The sequence below is a fragment of the Magnolia sinica genome, chromosome 19 (genome assembly GCF_029962835.1).
Source record: "Magnolia sinica isolate HGM2019 chromosome 19, MsV1, whole genome shotgun sequence".
In the NCBI taxonomy this organism is placed as follows: Eukaryota; Viridiplantae; Streptophyta; class Magnoliopsida; order Magnoliales; family Magnoliaceae; genus Magnolia; species Magnolia sinica.
Window position 1 is genome coordinate 39,407,762 of NC_080591.1, and position 19,932 is coordinate 39,427,693.

The 19,932-nt window shown below is 43.9% G+C and overlaps 1 protein-coding gene across 14 annotated transcripts in view; it reads left to right on the plus strand.

Moving 5' to 3' along the window:
* The window catches only part of LOC131234441 (peroxisomal ATPase PEX6), an 81,367-nt gene that overhangs the window by 24,413 nt on the left and 37,022 nt on the right, over positions 1-19,932 (plus strand). The window lies entirely within an intron of this gene.

The window sequence follows — 19,932 nt, forward strand, 5'->3', positions numbered from 1 at the left end:
ACGCATATGCGATTGTAAGCGATTGCATATGGTTGTGCGCACATGCGATCCCATATATATATATATATATGGGAAAAATTTTAAAAATGCAAAAAAAAAGAAAAGGGAAACTTCCCTAAGTGATTAGATAACTTATTTTACTTATTTTAGGTTCATTTGTGAGAAATACAATCAATTAAACAATCAAGTATGTCAACAAACTATTTAACAAAACAATCAACAAGCTATTTAATGTACAAATATGATTTATAAGCTATTTAATCATTAAGAACTTCGAATATATTGCAACTTAGTTATAAGAATTTTATTGATATAGCAACTTTCTAGTTTCAAGTTGCAACATAGGACTTGTAACTTACAACTTACAACTTAATGTACAAATAGAATTTATGAAAAAGAAAAACAACTTACAAAATAATGAAATATTAAAAATAAATATACGAATATTAAAAATAAACATACTTAGTACTTATAACATACAACTTACAACTTAATGTACAAATACAATTTACAAAAAGAAAAACAACTTACAAAATAATGAAATATTAAAAATATACATACTACTACTTATACTATATACATTGACCTAGTTGCCATTGTGGCATTTGATCACAACCATCATCGTCATCAGTGTTGTCTCCTTCTTTGATGTGTACTTCAACTTCTTCTGTTTCTCCATCATCTGTACGCACTAGTACTTCATCAACATCTAGTGGTTGATCTTAATCATGTCCTTCTACTTCCTCAATCTCGTCCACTGGTTTATTGTTGTTGCTACCCCCCCTCTCCTTTGTCTTATAGTGCAAGTACATTCTTTAACTGCCGATCCGAATGCAACATCTTCGACTTGGGCCTATGTTAGCTTCTCGCCAGCAAAGACTTGGTCCTCTGTTTGTATGAGCCACTCACTATCTACATCTAAATCATCTAGGCAGATAGGATGATAGAAATTAGGCTTTTCTCGCCTAGCTTAGAATTGTTCTCGTAGCTTCTAGTTGTTTTGGAGGAAGACCAAGTCTTTAAGCTTCTTTTATTCAAGATGATTTCTATTTTCGGTGTGAATCTGCATTAAAGAAAGTGCATTAGCGATGACTCGTGGATGTTACTTAGATTTAACTCCCTTGGATTTAAAACTAAATTCAATATTAAAGAGTGCATTGCCAAACTTACTATCTCGAACGTGCTCCAGTTGTGCTCTCAACCGCTAGCAGTAGATGTGAGTACAAGAATCTTCACGGTCAACTTCTTTAGTGTTGGATCCTTCTTGTTCTGGTCCATTCCATATGCGGACAACCTGTCAGCTAAAAGAACAGTTAAAGTAGGTTAGACTTTACAGATTGCAAGGAACTCTTTCTATATTACTTAGACATACTCGTGAAGACGTTCATACTTGTCAATTTCATTGTTCTATGCCTAATGATTATATATATTGAGAATATACTTGCGCTCTTCATATAGAAGTCCAGTAGAGCTTAAATATTGTCTTGTTCTTCTTTATTTGGAATCATTCTTTCCAACACATCAAGAAAGTCATCCATATACATTACTTCTTCCTCTGTTTGATCGGCGGAAGTGAAGAATACGACCTGATTAGGGATGTAGGCAGCCAAATACAATGGATATTACATTTAGCTCCCTCATCTTCTATATATAATATCTAAAATGGGCATGTAATCACGCTCTCTATAATTAAAATGGTCCATGATTTTATTTACAACCATCTGCATAGCATCATAGATATAACCAATTGGTGGCTTTCCATCTCTAACCACAATTGCAGCACAATCACCAAGGGTTTTGACGCTTTTATTGCCTTTAGCACTTGTGGCTAAAAGATTGCAAAGGGATGGTGTGTAGGATTAGCTTCCCTTCGGCCTTCTTTGACCAAGACCCATTGGTCCAATTGGCTAATACTACAAAGCTTCCAAGTCTGACTGTCTTTTAAATGCAATCTTTGTAGTGTTAAGAAAGCTGTAGCAAAATGAGTGACAATTGGATGTACCTAATGTGTTTTCTCATATGATGGAGAAGGACATGTTTGTACATTAAGACCATGATTCGTCTAGCCCTCGTAATCACTTTTATGTACAAGCTACTTATATTTTCTAGCATAAGATCTACACAATGTGCCGTACAAAGGGTCCAAAATAAATGACGCCTCTTCCCCATAAGAAAGCACGATCGGTGACTATATATGAGGCTACGTTGTCCATCATTACATGGACAATGTATTCCCCTCCTACTTCCTCATCTACACTATCTAATAATTTAAACAAATAATTGGGTGTGTGAGGATGGGCCGATGCATCAATGGACTTGAAGAACTTTGTCCCAGCTGGACAATTCACTAGAACATTTTATTAGAGTCTGACCGAATTTATTGGTCCATTCATCAGCTATGAAAGTATAGCTATAGGTTTTCCATGATTCTTTATATTCAACCATAAAACTTCTTTTATAATCAACCTTGGTTTTGAGGCCTGTCTCCCTCTCGTCCTGATATGGAGGAGGCTTAAGCCCAGTTCCAAATTGACCTATTGCTTCAATTATAACCTTGAACTTTTTCAACTTAACAGTGTTGAAAGCAACATCGGCTTGGTATAACCACTTAACAATATATTGAATCATGGTTTTCCTATCTTTTCGCATGCATCGATTTTCTAATGTGGTTTGTGCTCGTCTTTTTCTTCTACCCCTTTGGTCGACTACATCCTCAGGATGTGGTTTACACCACCTATCCATGTGCCCATGCCCACGATCTCATTTTGGCACTGATGGTCTAGACCGATTGGTCGATGTAGGGCAGGTAGGGCTAGGTTCATCCACATTAATCACATCTATATTCTCATATGCTTCTTGTTCCCATAAATTCCAGTCGAAGTACGACACCATCGTGTTTTTTTTTTTTCTTGATTGTTTATCCACGTACTCTATGATTTCCTTACGATTTGTGGAATAATATTGGGACATGCTCTTGCATTTGATCCTGATGTATGTGTAAGGTGTTGCTTGTGTTGCGCATTGCCACAGACAGTTACAAACCCGCATAACTCACCCACTATGTGAGCCTTTTCGGATAATGCCTGTATTTCCAATACGGGTCATTTGACTTAGATTTCAATGTTGAAGATTGGGAAGAAGAAGACATGATTCTTGTACACTTGTAAAGATAAAGAGAGTTACACACCTACACTTGTAGAGAGAGAGAGAGAGAGAGAGAGAGAGAGAGAGAGAGAGAGAGAGAGAGAGAGAGAGAGAATTACACTTGTAGAGAGTAGAGTGTAGGATCTAGAATCCTAGATAGAGTTGCACACTTACACACATACACTTTGTCTTCTTTAACCTTGAATCTTGATTCTTGTCTTGAGATTTGACTCTTGAGTTTTGAATCTTGTAGTTTGTACTTTAAGCCTACGTTTGTACACTTATACCACACTTGTAGATTCTTGAATCTTGAATCTTGTAGCTTATATCCTTGTACAATTGTAGTCTTTTTTGTACTTGTACACTCGTGTAAAAACGCACACTTGAAATAGAAGGTAAGTAATAGAGAATATAGATAATGTAGAGACTAGAGAATGAATGAGACTTGAGAGAGAGAGAGAGAGAGAGAGAGAGAGAGAGAGAGAGAGGGATTAAAGAATTTAAGAGAGAAAAATGTAGAGTGTTGATGTAGAAATCTGGTTAGCCTTCCTTGGACCTTCAAGTACCTGCACAGTGAACGGACAAAGGAGACCTTGGCTCATACATGGGACCCTTCGATGCCTAAGTCAGACAGGGAATCTGGGTCTGGTTGTAAACGAGGTTGTTAGGCTAGAGATTGTGCGTACCTTTCACCATTGGAGATGCTCCTATTTGTAGGTGAGGAGAGGCAGTTGCATAGAGATCTCCTTACTTGGTAGGGACGTGTTGTAGTAGGATTCTGGTTTCGAACACGTGGGGGAATATCTTGAGATCCTTGGCGAAGATTTCGGGATCATGATGTGTCACGGACGTCCTCCGAGATCTTTGGAGAAGATTTCGGGCGGATCTCTCTTAGATAGGATCTGATTGTTCGAAACCAGTTGGAGGCCGAGGTGGGGTTATGTCGACCTGACCTGGTGATAATATGCTGACCTAAGGTTATGCCGACCTAACTCCTTCAGTGAGTAGTCAAGCTTCGTTTGGCGTCGCGCAGATCAGTGGATCTTTCGACCTGCTGATGAGAGACCGAGCTCGACCTCATTCCTTGCTCGGTCTAGGGCCAACAGGTCAGATTTTTAGTCGCATATGTCGTTGTCTGATCTGGTGAAGTGCACTAAGTTCCGACCTGACCTTTTCTTATTAGTAGGTCCACTTTTCCCATAACAGTAAGCCCCCCTTACTTTTGAGTTTGCATAGCGGACTCGGGAATTAGATTGGTCTCTGTGAGGTCGGACTGTCTCGTACTTGGGAGTAAGATCTGCTTTTCATTAATATCGGATAAGGTGGCACGCCCAGGGATTGGGGTATATCCGCTATCATAGTACAACGCGCTCGAGGGTTTGCACACTGCTCGAGGTCATGTGCGCTAGGGGCACGCCTGCTCGGTTTCTAGCCTACGGGGTGTCGACGCGTGGTGCCTTCTGGAGAGACGGGACGGTTGGGGAGTGGGGACGCTCCACGTGTCTGAGCATGGGCGCTGAGGAGTCGTTTCTAGCTGCGCATTAAATGCGAGCATTGAGTGCTCACACGTGCAAATCTGCTATAAAAGGGGATGCCCTAGCATCGTCCGAGGCTATTTGCCCTATTGCCCTTCTGTTGCATTTGTCGTTCTTCTCCGGCTTCAGGCGATTTCCGGCGAGATTTCAAGCTTTCTTCCTCAATGAGCCTTGCACTCGTTCTTCTACCCCCTCCACTCCTTTGTCTCTTTCTTTTTCTTCGGGTTTCCGGTAGCCTTCCTACCTAGAAAATATGTTCGGATCACCTGATCAATGGGGAGGGGCGTTCCGGTGTGACGGTGGGGCAGATGATCTCCACCAGTGTTCGAAGTATCGGTATCGCTACAAGTTACGGTGGCCAGGGATACAGAAACAATACCGATATCGCCAATAATATCGCTGATAATTGTAAATGCGGGGAAACATAGGAAAAATGATGGAATTTTCAGCAAAACTTTAGGAGAGGTTAAAATGTACATATTCGTATATTTAGAACTAAAAAAATTGCAAAAAGAATGCATATGTAACAAGTATCCATTTAATGGGGCCTTAAAAGCATGTGTTGTTGTAAGAAATTAGTCCAACCATCTCATCTGACCTATTTAACCATCCAACCTTCCTTCTAAACATCCATCGATATTGCAAATATCAACAACACATGATATTTCACCGAGCAATCATCAACAATTGGAAAGGAAACGAAAGATTGTGGTCTCAATATCGCGCATGTTGTGATATCGATAATATCGAGATATTATCAATATTATCAATAAAAAATTGAACACTACAAACAACCATGTGCCCACGAAAGAAAAATTGAAATAAAATTTTTTTTAATAAACAAAATTTTGATGATATTAATACGTTGGCGATATTATTGAAATATTTTCGATACACCTATGATACAAGCATTACCAAGAATTTACATAGTCGAAAATATGGGGGACATTAGCGATATTGATGCATTGGCAATACAAGCGATACTTAGAATTTACATAGTTGAAAATATTGGTGATTATATTAGCAATATTGATACGTTAGCGATACTTAGCGATAAATTGCTAATACCTGAAATTTCTAATACTACCAGCGTTATTGGTATTGCTACCAGTGTTATCGGTATCGTTGAGCTGGAGGTAAAGATAATATCGGAAATATTTCGATAATATCAGAGATAATTAGAACGTTGATCTCCACCCTATGTCGAACCCATCGTCATTGTTGGTGGTAATGAGCAACAGGGACTTTCGGGCATCCCATGAGTCGCGGATGGTAGAACGGTCCTCCACTGAGCGGCCAAAGGATGCAGAGGCTGCCGCCTCAACGATTGAGGAAACCAGTGGGTCTTTGTTAGATGTGGAGTATAAAGGACCTGTAGGGTCCGTACTGACGGAGGCGGACTTGGTGCGGATCAGGTAGGGGTATCACATTCCAGACTTTGTGATACTCCGAGCTCCCAAATGAGCCCCAGGAGGGCGAGGTGGCCATCCACCTGGTTGCCCTCCAATGTGGGTTGAGGCTTCCTTTGCAAAGAATAGTGAGGAAAGTCCTCGCGCATTTGTGGTTAGCTCCTGGGCAACTAATCCCTAATGCTTGGAGGGCGCGGGTGGGGTCATTCATTCTCTGGTCCGAGCTTGACCAGATCGAGTTGACCGTGGATGAGTTTCTCCATTTGCACGAAGTGAAATCCAACCCTTTTCATGAGAGTTGGTACTATTTTGTTGCTTGGCCGAAGACCGGCAAGGCCATGATTATAGACGTCTCGAACTCGAATAAGAACTGTAAGAGCAAGTGGTTCTGGGCGTCGGGGGATTGGGAGGCGCTAGGAACTTTTGGGCTGCGTTCTTGGGTTCCAACCTCCTTCACTAAACAAGGTCAGTATATCTGAAATGCTTTTCCTGGACTTATTTTGTTTTCTCTCTCTGACTGTAGTCTTGGCAGTTCCGCCTAAGTTTCTTGTATGAGTGAGCGTGGAGGAGTGAGCTCGGATCGCCGAAGCCTAGTTGGTAGACGCCGAGCTGAGATCTTAGAAGCATTTGATCGTGCCCGATTTGCTACTCAAATCAGGTCTTGACTTATTCTTAACAGGTACATCTTTTTAGGAGATAGCTGAAGATCCTTTTCGCCCTTATGCATTTACTGACTACTATTTTTTGTCATGTAGAGATGCCCGATCAGAGCCGGTCCAAGTGAAAGGCTCCTTCTGCAATCAAGCTGGCCCAGAAGAAGCCTAGGTAGGCTCCAAGGTAAAAGGCGGTTGTTGACTACGCCGCTGTTTTTGCTGTTTGCTCCTTCAGACCAGCCAATGGTCTCTGGAGGTGTCGGGGTTGTCGCAGGGGCTGCCTTTGCTGCTGAGGCCCAGGTCCCTGAGGTGTGGGCAACCTCTAGATGTGAAGTCCAACCTTCCTTGCCCCAATTGGGCAGTCGGCTGGGGGCTGGGGCGGTGAAGCTCGGGCCTCCCTCTAGTCGCCCACTGCCGCAATAGGGGGCCTTATGCCCTGGATAGCTCGGCATGTCCCTGATGTTGAGTTCACCAGGGTGATAAATATGGCTCCGGATGCCATCGTTGGCCATTTGAAGGCTCTTCTACAGGGGTAAGTTGTTTTTCTCCGCTGTGGTTGTCTTTTTTTACTTAATAACTCTTGCGTCTTCTGATTGTGGGTTTGTTTTCAGTTCGCCCCTTCCCTCGTAAATGTCCGTTATGAGATACTACGTAGTAAGACGGAGTGCAAGGAGGCGTAGGCGACCTTATTACAAAAAAGCGTTGAGTCTGAGTAGCTCTGCTCCGAGAGCGCTAGTTTGAAGGCCTAGGTGGAGGGGTCGAGGACTGAGCTGGAGGGGGGGAAGGCGCTCCTCAATGAGGCTCTAGAGAAGGGTGCTCGGTGGAAGTCCGAGCTGGGGGAGCTGTGGCACAGCCACAACGTGAAGATGGAGGCCCAGGTGGCCATCTTGAAGGCTAAGGAGACGGAAGGCCTCCAAAGAGTGGAAGGAAGAGAGGGATGCTTTCTATAGCGTCGGGTACGACAAGTGCCTGGAAGACGTTAGGGAGGCGTACCCCAGGCTCGACCTATCTGCTTTTGAGGTTGGTCCACCTGAAGACCCCACTCCGCCGGGAGCTGAAGTCTTCCTTTCTGAGCAGCCACCCCTAGTGGAGCTTTGAACTTTATGTATTTCTGCTTTCATTATCTACTCATTTTATTATATAAATGAAAAAGAGTTTTTTGTTGCAATGGTTGTCATGCGTGAGTATTCAAAGTAGATTAATTAGATTGGTTCGTCGTTAGTTGGTGGGTCGGCCCTTTTTGGTCGTGCGTGGTATTAAGTACGAGCCCTTGTAGACCATGTAGTCTTGACGACGTTATTTATCTAGTGGCCTGACCTCTTCTTTAAGAGTCGGGCGGCTGGTGAGGACTGTTTCTCCCTTGCACTAAGGTAAGTCCTCGATAGGCCATGTAGATCAAGTTATTGTAGGCGACGAGTGAAAAGTAAAATATCCTGACTTCGGGATTTTTATTGTAAAATTTGAGGAAAACATGCGGGTTCCGACTTGGTCGGTTATTGTAGATTCTAGGTAACGAAATTGTAGCTTTTGGCCCTAGGCCTGCTCGGCTTTCATGGGTAGTAGATCTTCAGGTGCTCGACGTTCCATGGATGTGGTAGCGGTCGCCCTTCTATATTTTGAAGCCGATAAGTCCTAGTTCGGGTAGTGCCTATCACTTTGTAGGGTCCTTACCAATTCCGTCCCAAGACTCCCAAGCCGTGCTCCTTGGTGTTTTGGAAGGTTCAGTGGAGTACTAAATCTTCAGCTTGGAACCTTCTCGTCCTTACTCTGGACTTGTAGAATCAGGCGACCTGCTGTTGTCGAGCTGTGACCTTGAGTTGGGCCTGCTTCCTTTTTTCTTCGAGTAGGTTGAGGTCCAACGCCATCTATTCGGTATTTTGATCCTGGTTGTAGGAATGGGTCCGAGCGGTAGGGAGTCCGTTCTTGACTGGGATGACGGCCTCGGCTCCGAAGGCTAGGGAGAAAGGAGTTTCTCCTGTGGCTGTTCGGGCAGTGGTTCGTTCGATTTGCCTGGAGGACATGGGGGAGCTCTTTGGCCCAAGCCCCTTTACCTTTCTCAAGCTTGGTTCAGAGATAGCTCTTGATGATCTTGTTGACCGCCTCGACTTGACCGTTGGCTTGGGGGTGTCGAGGTGATGAGTAGACATTTTGAATCCTAAGGTTTTCACACATGCCTCGGAATCGATTATTGTCGAACTGCTTCTCGTTGTCAGAAACGATCATGTGCGGAATCTCGTACCGACATGTAATGCTTTTCCAGACGAAGTCGGTAATTTTCTGCTCGGTGATTGTGGCCAGAGCCTCGGCCTTGACCCATTTAGTGAAGTAATCGACCGCAAATTTGGTCTGGTTTCTGCCAGTTGGCAGAGGGCCAATGATGTCTATTCCCCATTGGGCTAAGGGCCATGGCTCGGTCATGGGGGTTAGCTGCTCAGGCGGCTGATGGGGTACTACTGCGAACCTCTGACATTTGTCGCACCTTTGGGTGTATTGTTTGACATCTTTCTAGATGGTAGGCCAAAAGCATCCTTATCGGATGACTTTGTGGGCGAGGGCATGACTGCAAGAGTGGTTGCCGTAGATACCTTCATGTATCTCTCTCAGGACGTACTCGGCCTCTTCAGGTTGGAGGCATATGTGATAAGGTGGGGAAAATTCCTTTTTATACAAAATGTCCCCGTCCATAGCATACCGGGCCGACCTGGATCGGAGTTTGTAGGCGTCGAGTTGGTCTTTGGGCAGCTTCCCTTCCTGAAGGTAATCGATTATTGGGTCATCCAGCACGATGTCGAATTCACTGGGAGAATCGTATTCGAACCGGAATTGCTAATACTTGGCTTGGTAAGAAACTCGATTGGGATCGACTTCGGGATGTCGTCTTCGGCCGCTGTGGCCAGCTTGCTAGCGTATCTGCTTTGGAGTTCTCCGCCTTGGGGATCAGGCCGATGTCGCACTTAGGGAATTTGCTGATGAGTTCTTGGGCCCTTTGTAAATAGGTGATCGTTCTCTCTTCCTTGCCATGGTACTCGTTTGCTATTTGGTTGACAACTAGTTGTGAATCGCTGCAGACTTTCGGGTTTTGGGCTCCCATTGTCGCTGCTAACCTAAGTCTGGCGAGTAAGGCTTCGTATTCTGCTACGTTGTTCGATGTTTGAAATCCAAATCTTAAGGAATATTGTGTGTAAGTTTGATCAGGAGCCTCCACGACTACCCCGACCCCACTGCTTTTAGAAACAGATGAGCCATCGATGTACAATGTCTAGAGCGGCAGGTTTGGCTTGGCCTCTTGACTTACAAGCTGATCGGTCTTGCTGCTCGGACTGGTTTCCAGGTTGTTTTCACATGCAAGCTTGGCAATAAAATCAGCCACAACTTGGCCTTTGATGGCGGTTCGGGGCTAATATTTAACATTGAACTCGCTGAGCTTGATCACTCATTTTGTGAGTCTCACCGACACTTTGGGTTTTTGGAGTACCTAGTGGAGGGGTTGGTTGGTCGAGACTATTATAGTATGGGCCTGGAAGTAAGGTCGGAGGCGGCGGGATGAGACGACCAGAGCCAGAGTGAGCTTCTCAATATCTGGATACCTAGTCTCGGTTGGGGTCAGGGCTTTGCTGACATAGTACACTGGTAGCTGTTTCCCTTTTTACTCTCGGATGAGGGCCGAGCTTACCTCTGCTGTTGAAACTGCTGAGTATAGCAAGAGTGGTTCTCTTCGCTCGGGCTTCGAAAGTAGTGGTGGTGAACCCAAGTACTGCTTGAGCTGTTGGAAGGCCAGCTCATAGTCCTTGGTCCACTCTATCTTCTATTTTCCTTTTAGCTGTTTGAAGAAGGGGAGACTTATTGGTGGCTCGGGATACGAACCGGTTGAGGGCGGCTATTCTTCCTGTGAGGCACTGAATTTTCTTCGTCGTCTTGGGCGAGCTCATGCTGAGCAGAACTTGGATTTTGTCGGAGTTTGCTTTTATGCTTCTCTGGCTGACCAAAAAGCGAATGAACTTTCATGAACTGACGCCAAAGGTGCATTTGCTTGGATTTAATTTCATCTGGTATCTTCGCAGGATTGCAAACATATCTTCGAGGTTGTTGATGTGGTCTGCAAATTTGATGCTTTTGACGAGCATGTCATCAACGTAGACTTCCATGGAGTGTTCGATCTGTTTAGCAAACATTTGGTTTACAAGTCGTTGGTACATGGCCCCAACGTTCTTCAACCTGAAGGGTATGGCGTTGTAGCAGTAGAGTCCTTTGTCGGTGACAAAGGTTGTCTTCTGCTTGTCGTAGGGGTGCATGGCGATTTGATTGTATCCCAAGTAAGCATCCATGAAGCTTGGGAGTTCGCGCCCAATAATGCTGTCGACCAGCTGGTCGATCCGTGTAAGAGGAAAATTTTCCTTGGGGTAGGCTTTGTTCAAGTCGGTGTAATCAACACAGACCCACCACTTCCCATTAAACTTTTTCACCAAAATGACATTTGCGATCCAGTTGGGGTAGTATATTTCTTCGATGAAGCCTGCTTCGAGGAGTTTGCCGACCTCTTCATCGATTATTGCATACCGTTTTGGCTTAAACGCTCGTCGCTTCAGCCTCACTAGTCGGTGGTCGGGGTTGACATTCAACTTGTGGACTATTACCTTTGTATTGATGCCAAGCATGTCCTGGTGGGACCAGGCGAATACATCGACATGTTTTCGGAGGAGATTCATGACTTCATCTTGCAAGGCTAGATTCAGTGATGAGCCGATCTGCACAGTTCTGGTTGGGTCGGATTCGTCGAACAGGATGCTTGCGAGATCTTCCGTTCAGCACCTTCTATCTACCGAGTCTTCCCGAGGGTCTAGAGAGGTGATGGTCATCGTTTGGTGCCAGGTTCTCGATGCTATGGAGTAGCATTGGCGAGCTTCTTGCTGATCTCCCTTGACTAGCCTGGCCCCCGTGCTTGATCGAGAATTTCATCGCGAGATGGTACGTTGATACCACTGCTCGTAGAGTGTTGAGAGAGTCGTCCGAGAATGATGTTGTAGACAAGAAGGGCAGTAGACCATCGTGAAGTCGATCATGGTTGTTGTTTGGTTCTGTCCTTCTCTCACTGTGACTGGGAGTTGTATGGATCCTTTCGAGGTGACTTTTGTCTCCCGCAAAACCGAGCAGGGGAGTTTTAACAGGTCGGAGTCGGGATCTCCCGAGTCCCATCTTATCGAAGGTTTCAACGAAGAGGATATCGGCTGAGCTGCCGGTGTCTACCAATATTCGAATTACCATACGGTTGATTATAGTCAAGGTCACTACTAATGCATCGCCATTGGGCTAAGGGCCATGGCCCGGTCATGGGGGTTAGCTGCTCAGGCGGCTGATGGGGTACTACTGCGAACCTCTGACATTTGTCGCACCTTTGGGTGTAATGTTTGACATCTTTTTAGATGGTAGGCCAAAAGCATCCTTATCGGATGACTTTGTGGGCGAGGGCATGACTGCCAGAGTGGTTGCCGTAGATACCTTCATGTATCTCTCTCAGGACATACTCAGCCTCTTTAGGTCGGAGGCATATGTGATAAGGTGGGGAAAATTCCTTTTTATACAAAATGTCCCCGTCCATAGCATACCGGGCCGACTTGGATCGGAGTTTGTAGGCGTCGAGTTGGTCTTTGGGCAACTTCCCTTCCTGAAGGTAATCGATTATTGGGTCATCCAGCACGATGTCGAATTCACTGGGAGAATCGTATTCGAACCGGAATTGCTAATACTTGGCTCGGTAAGAAACTCGATTGGGATCGACTTCGGGATGTCGTCTTCGGCCGCTGTGGCCAGCTTGCTAGCGTATCTGCTTTGGAGTTCTCCGCCTTGGGGATCAGGCCGATGTCGCACTTAGTGAATTTGCTGATGAGTTCTCGGGCCCTTTGTAAATAGGTGATCGTTCTCTCTTCCCTGCCATGGTACTCGTTTGCTATTTGGTTGATAACTACCTGTGAATCGCTGCAGACTTTCGGGTTTTGGGCTCCCATTGTCGCTACTAACCTAAGTTTGGCGAGTAAGGCTTCGTATTCTGCTACGTTGTTCGATGTTTGAAATCCAAATCTTAAGGCATATTGTGTGTAGGTCTGATCAGAAGCCTCCACGACTACCTTGACCCCATTGCCTTTAGAATCAGATGAGCCATCGATGTACAATGTCTAGAGCGGCAGGTTTGGCTTGGCCTCTTGACTTACAAGCTGATCGGTCTTGCTGCTCGGACTGGTTTCCAGGTTGTTTTCACATGCAAGCTTGGCAATAAAATCAGCCACAACTTGGCCTTTGATGGCGGTTCGAGGCTAATATTTAACATCGAACTCGCTGAGCTTGATCACCCATTTTGTGAGTCTCCCCGACACATTGGGTTTTTGGAGTACCTAGTGGAGGGGTTGGTTGGTCGAGACTATTATAGTATGGGCCTGGAAGTAAGTTCGGAGGCGGCGGGATGAGACGACCAGAGCCAGAGTGAGCTTCTCAATATCTGGATACCTAGTCTCGGCTGGGGTCAGGGCTTTGCTGACATAGTACACTGGTAGCTGTTTCCCTTTTTGCTCTCGGATGAGGGCCGAGCTTACCTCTGCTGTTGAAATTGCTGAGTATAGCAAGAGTGGTTCTCTTTGCTCGGGCTTCGAAAGTAGTGGTGGTGAACCCAAGTACTGCTTGAGCTGTTGGAAGGCCAGCTCATAGTCCTTGGTCTACTCTATCTTCTATTTTCCTTTTAGCTGCTTGAAGAAGGGGAGACTTATCGGTGGCTCGGGATACGAACCGGTTGAGGGCGGCTATTCTTCCTGTGAGGCACTGAATTTCCTTCGTCGTCTTGGGCGAGCTCATGCTGAGCAGAACTTGGATTTTGTCGGAGTTTGCTTTTATGCTTCTCTGGCTAACCAAAAAGCGAATGAACTTTCATGAACTGACGCCAAAGGTGCATTTGCTTGGATTTAATTTCATCTGGTATCTTCGTAGGATTGCAAACATCTCTTCGAGGTCGGCGATGTGGTCTGCAAATTTGATGCTTTTGACGAGCATGTCGTCAACGTAGACTTCCTTGGAGTGTTCGATCTGTTTAGCAAACATTTGGTTTACAAGTCGTTGGTACATGGCCCCAACGTTCTTCAACCTGAAGGGTATGACGTTGTAGCAGTAGAGTCCTTTGTCGGTGACAAGGGTCGTCTTCTGCTTGTCCTAGGGGTGCATGGCGATTTGATTGTATCCCAAGTAAGCATCCATGAAGCTTGGGAGTTCGCGCCCAATAGTGCTGTCGACCAGTTGGTCGATCTGTGGAAGAGGAAAATTTTCCTTGGGGTAGGCTTTGTTCAAGTCGGTGTAATCAACACAGACCCACCACTTCCCATTAAACTTTTTCACCAAAACGACATTTGCGATCCAGTTGGGGTAGTATATTTCTTCGATGAAGCCTGCTTCGAGGAGTTTGCTGACCTCTTCATCGATTATTGCATACCGTTCTGGCTTAAACGCTCGTCGCAGTCGCATCGACCCACGAGCTCTCTGACGGACGCGTGTTTCAAATGAGAGCATTTCATACAAAGTTCTTGCATGGGATGCTAGGTGGGTCCCACCGTGATGTTTGTGATAAATCCACACCGTCCATCTGTTTTGGGAGCTCATTTTAGGACATGCGGCTAAAAATGAATTGTATCCAAAACTCAAGTGGCCCTTACTAGAGGAAACAGTGTAGATTCGATCCGAACCGTACCTAACCTGATCCGACTCAATTTTCCTGACCAAGTCGGACTCGGTTCGGGTCAGGTCAGCAATTCAACGGGTTGGATCGAGTCAGAGGACTGGGACTCGGGTCCGGATCGAATCGAGTTCGGGTCAGTTAGTGGAAATTTCGGGCCGAGTCGAGTTGAGCCCAATCTGATCCGACTTGACTTGATGCCCACCTCTAGTTGTGGGGATGGTGAACACCTCAGACATCTTCTTTGGTGGAAGTCAACTCACAGGATGCCACTTTCTGTTCTTTTAGAGTTCTGCTGGTGACATGGATCTGATGCTCTAAGCTGTAGTGACTGATACTTTGGGCGTGAGCTCTTCGTGCTCGGTTTGAGTCTCCTCCCCTGACGGGTTCGCCAAAGATGATACGGATTTCCTCGGTGGCTTCATTATTGATGGGCTGCTTGTTCTTCCGATCTGGTCGTTCTTCCCTCTTGTTGACGTATTCCCGTAAGTGCCCATTGCGGATAAGGGCCTCGATCTCCTCCTTTAAGTCAAACAGTCACTGATTGAATGGCCGTGGTCGCGGTGGAAGTGGCAGTACTCCCGCTTGTCGGTATCGGATTTCATCTTGTTCGACCACTTGAGGATTCGTCTGTCCCGAACTTCCATGAGAACCTGTTTGGGCGTTGCATTGAGGGGGGTGCACGAGCTGAACCTACTTTCAGGTTGCCTCCTCGGGCACTGTCCTCTTGTCGGCTCGTCGTCCTTTCTCCTTTTGTTGCTATTGGTGGAGGTTGGTTCCTCCTTAAGTCGTTTCTCCCTAACCGAGCTCTCCTTGTTTCGAGCAGCCTTTCATGAATTGAAAAGCTTTTCAGCGTTGGAATATTTCTGAGATCCATTGAGGAGGTCGGCTAATGTTATTGGAGGGTTATTGCCGAGCGAGAAGAGGAACCTCCCCTCCCTTAGGCCTCCCATCATGGCGGTTAGGACAATCTCTTCCGAGTGCCCTTCTATTTGCATCGCTTCCAGGTTGTGATGTAGTCTTTCAGTAGCTCATCTTCCTTCTTAATAATAGTGAGGATGTGAGTAGTTTGCTTGAGCCTCTCATTTCCTCCTATGAAGTTAGTAATGAATGCTTTGCTGAGTCGCGTGAACGAGCTGATAGCTTCAGTTGTTGAAACCATTTTCTAGCCGCTCCTATTAGGGTTAAGGAGAACGCTTGGCACATAACTGTGGTTGATGCATCCTGAAGTTCCATCCAAGCCCTGAAAGATTCCAGGTGCTTGGCCGGGTCTGTGGTTCCGGAATAAGGGGCGATCTGTGGCATTCAGAATTGGGGTGGGAGCTGGGCGTGCATGGTGTCGGTAGTGAATGGTTGCTCGGTTTCTTCCAGTATCACTTCTACTGAAGTTGGAGCGTGTGCGCAATAAGCCTGCCGTATGTCGCCGATTTGGCCCCACAGTTCATTGAGCTTGGCTTCCCACAGGTCCTCGCTTTTGGCCACTGCCTCGACCACGGTTTCAGAAGCTTTGCTGCGCTCAATGTTGTCAAATCGCATATTCGATCGTGTGCGATTGCATATGCCTATGCACATATGTGATATATATATATATATATATATATATATAAATATATATAAATATAAATATAATATAAATAAATAATTTTTTTCGAAAAATTTAAAAAAACAGAAAAATAGGGGGAGAATAAGAAAAAAAATGAATAAAATATAAGAAAGTAGGGGGAACTTTCCTAATCCTAGGTTAATAGATAAATAATTTTATATGCCCTTGCAATACATTTAAGTAAAATAAAACCAATTAAACAATGAATTAAATATTAAGTCATCAACATTCGACAATATAATTAACAAATATCAATCAACGATTCAACATTCAACAGTACAGTCAACAATCAACAGCAACTTACTTAGTAAGTAAACAAAGTGAAGAAGCTATTTATTTATTATTGATCTAATCATCTACTATATACATTGATTTATTTGCTATTGTGGTATTTGATCACCACTACCATCGTCATCATCACCATCATCATCCGAGTCATCTCGTTCTTCCACATACACTTCTTCTTCTTCTTCTGTTTCTTTATCATCTGTATGTACTAATACTTTATCAACATCCAATGGTGGATCTTTAGCTTGATCATTATCATCTCCTCCTTCTATCTCTTTAATCTCTTCAATGGGTTGACCGCTATTACTCGCCCCGCGGCTCCCCCCCATCCTTCACCTTCGAGTGATACTTTCTTCAGGCACCGATTCGGATGCGGCATCTTCAACTTGCGCCCATGTTAGGTCCTCTCCAGCAAATACCGAGTCCTCCGTCTTTACAAGCCACTCGTTATCTGCATCCAACTCATCTAAGCAGATAGGGTCAAAGAAACTAAGCTTTTCTTTTCTAGTTTAGAATCGTTCTCGCAATTTTTGATTATATTGGATGAAAACCAAGTCGTCGAGCTGTTTTTGCTTAAGGCGATTCCTTTTCTTGGTATGAATCTGCATGAAAGAAATCGTATTTGATATTATTTATTTAGGTAATTAATTTATTTTACGCCTTACACTAAAAAATTGAAGTTTACAATTACTAAACTTACCACCTTGAACGTGCTCCAGTTGCACTCGCAACCACTAGCGGAACACGTTAGTCCAAGAATCCTTATAGCCAACTTCTTTAGAGCTGGATCCTTTCTGTTCGGGTCCACTCCATAGGCAGCCCACCAGTCAGCTGAGAAAAACAATTTAAGTAGGTTAGAGTCACTTTGTAAATTACATTGTAAAAAAACTATTTGTAAGATTGACATTCATAGTACTTATTGGGTAATTTCATTGTTTGATGCCTGATGACGTTATCTCTTGAGAATATGCCCTCACTCTTTGTATAGAAGTCCAGTAAAGTTGAGATCTTGTCCTGTTTTTCTCTATTTGGAATTATTCTTTCCAACATATCAATAAATCCAACCATATGCATGGTAAGTGCTTCTGTTGGATCAACATAAGTGAATAAACATGCTGGGTTAAGGATGTAAGTAGCCGAATACAATAGAGATGACATTTGTCTGCCTTATTTTCTATCTATAATATTTATAATTGGCTTGTAATCACGGTCTCTAGTTAAAATGGTCCATGATCTTATTTCTTGCCCTCTCCATCGCATCATATATGTAACCCATTGCAGGCTTCTCATCCCCGTCCACCAATCGCAACATAGTGACTAAGGGCTCAGATGCTTTTAGTGCCTTTACCACTTGTGTCAAAAAACTTTGGGAAATAATTGTTTGTGGAACCTGTTTCCGTTCAGCCTTTTTTAACCAAGTCCCACTTGTAAAATCAGCTGACACTACAAAGTTTCTAAGTTCCGATTTTTTTTTTTTTTTTTTGCATGTAATTTTTGTAGTGTTAAAAAGGCTGTAGTGAAACGGGTGAATGTTGGACGTAGCAAGTTACCCCCAATGTGTTTTCTCATTTAACTGAGAAGAAGGGCGTGTTTGTACATAAAGACCGTGATTCTTTTAGCCATTGCAATTACATTTATAAATAACCCACCTATATCTTCTAACATAAGATCAACACAATGGACCGCACATGGTGTCCAAAATAAACGACGCCTCTTCCCCATAGGAAGATGACCGGCCATTACATATGATGCTACGTTGTCTGTAATTACTTGTATAATGTATTCCTCACCTATTTCCTCAACTACATTATCTAGTAAGCTAAACAAGTATTCTCCAGTATGTGAATGATTGGATGCATCCACGGACTTCAAGAACATTGTTCCAGCTAAACAATTTACTAGAAAGTTAATAAGAGACCGACTGGATCTATCGGTCCATCCATCGGCCATGAGTAAACACCCATATGTTTTCCACAATTTCTTATATTCAGTTATAAAGAATTGTGTATAATCAACTTGGGTTGTCAGACATGTCTCCCTCATTTCATAATACGAAGGAGGTTTAAGCCCAAGTCCAAATTGACTTATAGCCTCAACCATAACTTTGAAGCTTCTTGATTTAATGGCGTTGAAAGCAATGCCAGTTTGGTAAAACCACTTAGCAATATTGAATAGTGGTTTTCCTATCTTTTTGTTTATATCGGTTTTCTAAAGTTATTTGAGACGAACCTTTGCCCCAACCCCTTTGGTTGACCACATCCTTAGCATGTGGTCTACACCATTTATCCATGGGCCTATGCCCTCGGGCTCTTTTCGAGACCATTGGTTGTGGTCTAGACCGACCTATCGAAGTAGGGGGAGTGGGACTAGCTTCATCTCCATTAACTACGTTTATATCTTCATATGCGTCTTATTCCATATATTCCTTGTGATGTGGGGCACTATCGTATCTCTTTCTTGATTGTTTATCCATATACTTCATGATCTCCCATTGGATTTCTGGAGTAATTTTGTCTTATGCTTTTGCACTTGACCTCGGTAAATGTGCAAGGTGTTGCTTGTGCCACGCAATGCCGCCGGAACCCACGTACCCACATAACTCACATACTATCTGAGTTTTATCCGAAGCACTACGATAGTGCCTATACTTCTAACCTGGGTCATTCGACTTGGGTTTCAAAGAGAAAGATTGGGAAGAAGACATTATGTTGGTGTGTGTATTAATTACTAAAAAGTAAAAAAATTAAAGTAAAGACTAAAGAGTCAAGAGACTAAAGAGATGAGAGAGAGAGAGAGAGAGAGAGAGAGAGAGAGATTTACACACAATTACAAATTTACAAAAACACAAATTCTTCACTTCTTGTCTTCACTTTTGACTTGAGTCTTGAGTCTTGAGTCTTGAGAGAATGTTGTAGACTTGTATTGTACTCTTGTAAGTTGTAACTAACCTGTAATAACTTGTAACTTGACAAACTTGTAAGTAACTTGTAAGTTGTGTTGTAAGTAACAAACTACAAAAAAAAAATGTTAGAGCTTAGAACTTGGAAGAAACTTAAACTATAACAAACTAACTTGCAACTTGTAAGTTGAGTTGTGGATTTGTGGCTGACTGTTTGAAACTCCATCAGGAAGTACCCTTAATCTTCAGGTAAGACTTGAGCATTGAAGGATATTGTGGATTTTCTTTGAACGCAGATGGGAGTTTCTTTTTTTTCTTCAAAAGGTGGAACAAAGAACACCCACGAGAACTGCAGTGAGATAAGAGAGAAACAGATGGATAACAAAGGAAGTGTAACAGTGAAGCTAGTTCAAAACAAGCAGTGTATGCAGAAAGAACCAAGATTCATGAAAAGTGAACTGAATGGAGGTAAACATGGATGTTCACAATTTTGTAGACAAAAAATACCAAGGTAGACGCTGCAATACCGTCGGGCTGATACCACCTTGACTGATGTTTTTGATTAACAAAGCTAATGAACAGTAAAATAGAGAGAGAGTAGGCGCATGCGCGTGCACATACACACACACAACCTGTCATGTGCACGAGCGCGCACACACACACACACACACAACCTGTCACGTGGACGCGCAC